Below are 3,346 nucleotides of genomic sequence, written 5' to 3' on the forward strand. Positions count from 1 at the left end.
GGATCACAATAAATTGTGGAACATTCTGAAAGAGATGGGAATCCCAGACCACCTGACCTGCCTCTTGAGAAACCTGTATCCAGGTCAGGAAGCAACTGTTAGAACTGGACATGGAACAACAGACTGGTTCCAAATAGGAAAAGGTGTACGTCAAGGTTGTATATTGTCACCTTGCTTATTTAGCTTATATGCAGAGTACATCATGAGGAACGCTGGGCTGGAAGAAGCACAAGCTGGAATCAAGATTGCTGGGAGAAATATCAATAACCTCAGGTATGCAGATGACACCAACCTTATGGCAGAAAGTGAAGAGGAACTCAAAAGTCTCTTGATGAAAGTGAAAGAGGAGAGTGAAAAGGTTGGCTTGAAGCTCAACATTCAGGAAACAAAGATCATGGCATCTGGTCCCATCACTTCATGGGAAATAGATGGAAAAACAGTGGAAACAGTGTCAGACTTTATTTTTTGCTCCAAAATCACTGCAGATGCTGATTGCAGCCATGAAATTAAAAGACGCTTGCTCCTTGGAGGGAAAGTTATGACCAACCTTGATAGTATATTAAAAAGCAGAGACATTACTTTGCCAACCAAGGTCCGTCTAGTCAAGGCTATGGTTTTTCCCGTGGTCATGTATGGATGTGAGAGTTGGACTGTGAAGAAGGCTGATCGACGAAGAATCGATGCTTTTGAACTGTGGTGTTGGAGAAGACTCTTGAGAGTCCCTTATACTGCAAGGAGATCCAACCAGTCCATTCTAAAGGAGATCAATCCTGGATGTTCATTGGAGGGACTGATGCTAAAGCTGAAACTGCAAGGAGGCGGCGTCGCGGCGGGAGGCGGGTGCCGGCGGCGCCGGGCGGCCGCGGGGCGGCGGACTGGCCAGGCTGGGCCGGCACCCCCGCGCCATGGGCGCGCCGGGGCGGAAGCGCCGGGGGATCTGCGCGTCGGGCCGCCGGGCTGCGAGGCTCCTGGCTCCCGTGCCGCCGCCATGTTCATCCCCGTTCGCTGCTTCACGTGCGGCAAGATCGTCGGCAACAAGTGGGAGGCCTACCTGGGCCTGCTGCAGGCCGAGTACATCGAGGGGGACGCCCTGGATGCGCTGGGCCTGAAGCGCTACTGCTGCCGCCGGATGCTGCTTGCCCACGTGGACCTGATCAAGAAGCTGCTCAACTACGCACCCCTGGAGAAGTGACCTTGCAATGCCACAGGCAGCGTCTGGCCCACGGCTTGTTCCCCTGGGGTGTGGGGTGCCGGAAGCCATGCCCACCCACGGCTCTGTTGGAGTGGGTCTTTTTCTCTGGAAAGAACTGTCCAATAAATGTTTCTGAGGACTGCACACACGCAGGAATACTCACCTACTGATCAGCCACACCACACACACAACACAGATGCAGATGTCTACCCAGGGTCAACCACTGCAGAGGTGTGTTCCACTCTGGGTAAGCCCAATATGTGAAAATCCAAATTGTCAAAACAGCTAAAGTAGAGGGAGGTTGCTTGCCTTACAAAAGAAGCAATCACAGGCTGCTTTTAAATGGTCAGCAGTCCAAATGCTTTGAAAAATAGCATTTGGTTTATACAGAACTGTTGGAATAGATCTACCGTGTAAAGCAAAAGTACTTTGGTCACCTCATGCGACGAGTTGACTCACTGGAAAAGACTCTGATGATGGGAAAGGTTGGGGGCGGGAGGAGAAGGGGACGACGGAGAATGAGATGGCTGGATGGCATCACCGAGTCTGTGGACATGAGTTTGAGTGTACTCCGGGAGTTGGTGATGGACAGGGAGGCCAGGCGTGCTGTGATTCATGGGGTCGCGGAGAGTCAGACACGACTGAGCAACTGATCTGATCTGATCTGCTGGGTACAGTAATCTGGGCTGTAGTTTATTTTCTTTCATCACTCTAAGTGTGTCTTTCCATTCCCTCCTGGCCTGAAGAGTTTCTGTTGAAAAATCAGCTGTTATCCTTATGGGAATCCCCTTGTGTGTTATTTGTTGCTTTTCCCTTGCTGCTTTTAATATTTGTTCTTTGTGTTTGATCTTTGTTAATTTGATTAATATGTGTCTTGGAGTATTTCGCCTTGGGTTTATCCTGTTGGGGACTCTCTGTGTTTCTTGGACTTGGGTGATTATTTCTTTCCCTATTTTAGGGAAGTTTTCAACTATTATTTCCTCAAGTATTCTCTCATGGTCTTTCTTTTTGCCTTCTTCTTCTGGGATTCCTATAATTCGAATGTTGGAGCGTTTAACATTGTCCCAGAGGTCTCTAATATTGTTCTCATTTCTTTTAATTCGTTTTTCTTTTTTCCTCTCTGTTTCATTTATTTCTACAATTCTATCTTCTAGCTTGCTTATCCTGTCTTCTGCCTCTGTTATTCTACTGTTTGTTCCCTCCAGAGTGTTTCTGATCTCATCTATTGCATTATTCATTGTATATTGACTCTTTTTATTTCCTCTAAGTCCTTATTAAACCTTTCTTCCATCTTCTCAATCCTTTTCTCCAGGTTATTTATCTGTAACTCCATTTTGCTTTCGAGATTTTGAATCATTTTCACCACCAAAATTCGAAATTCTTTATCAGGTAGATTCCCTATAGCTTCCTCTTTTGTTTGTGTTGGTGGGCATTTATCTTGTTCCTTTACTTGCTGGGTATTTCTCTGCCTCTTCATCTTGCTTATACTGCTTTGCTTGGGGTGGCCTTTCCCTCTTCTGGCCGTTTGTGGAGTTCTCTTTATTATATCGTTTCCTCGTTGTGTTGGGGTTGGACAGGTGACTTGTCAAGGTTCCCTGGTTATGGAAGATTGTGTCGGTGTTCTGGTGGGTGGAGCTGGACTTCTTCTCTCTGGAGTGCAGTGAAGTGTCCAGTCATGAGTTATGAGATGTCAGTGGCTTTGGAGTGACTTTGGGCAGCCTGTATATTGAAGCTCAGGGCTAGTTTCCTGTGTTACTGGAGAATTTGCATGGTATTTCTTGCTCTGGAATTTGTTGACCCTTGGGTGGTGCTTGGTTTTAGTGTAGGTATGGAGATATTTGATGAGCTCCTTTTAATTAATGTTCCCTGGAGTCAGGAGTTTTCTGGTGTTCTCAGGATTTGGGCTTAAGCCTCTTGCCTCTGGTTTTTGGTCTTATTCTTGGAGTAGCCTCTAGACTACTCCATCTGTCATTTCCAAGGTGGTTCCCTCTGTTTTAGCTTCTGTTTGTTCGTCTCTTCAGTGTCTAATTTCCGCCCTGATACTAGGGGGCGGGTGGACACTTTTTAAGGCTCAGTTGTTCAGTCCTGTTATGGGAAGGGAGGAACGTTGCAGAGGAATATCTCTGGTGTCTGTGGGAAGTGCTCGCAGCGTCT

The 3,346-nt window shown here is 47.1% G+C and overlaps 1 pseudogene; it reads left to right on the forward strand.

The window, feature by feature from the left end:
- The first annotated feature begins 947 nt into the window (after nucleotides 1-947).
- On the forward strand, nucleotides 948-1,321 carry LOC148776231 (DNA-directed RNA polymerases I, II, and III subunit RPABC5 pseudogene; annotated as a pseudogene).
- Nucleotides 1,322-3,346: the final 2,025 nt, after the last annotated feature.

Source organism: Moschus berezovskii, chromosome 11 (genome assembly GCF_049115385.1).
Source record: "Moschus berezovskii isolate FMDL1 chromosome 11, NW_MosBer_1.0, whole genome shotgun sequence".
In the NCBI taxonomy this organism is placed as follows: Eukaryota; Metazoa; Chordata; class Mammalia; order Artiodactyla; family Moschidae; genus Moschus; species Moschus berezovskii.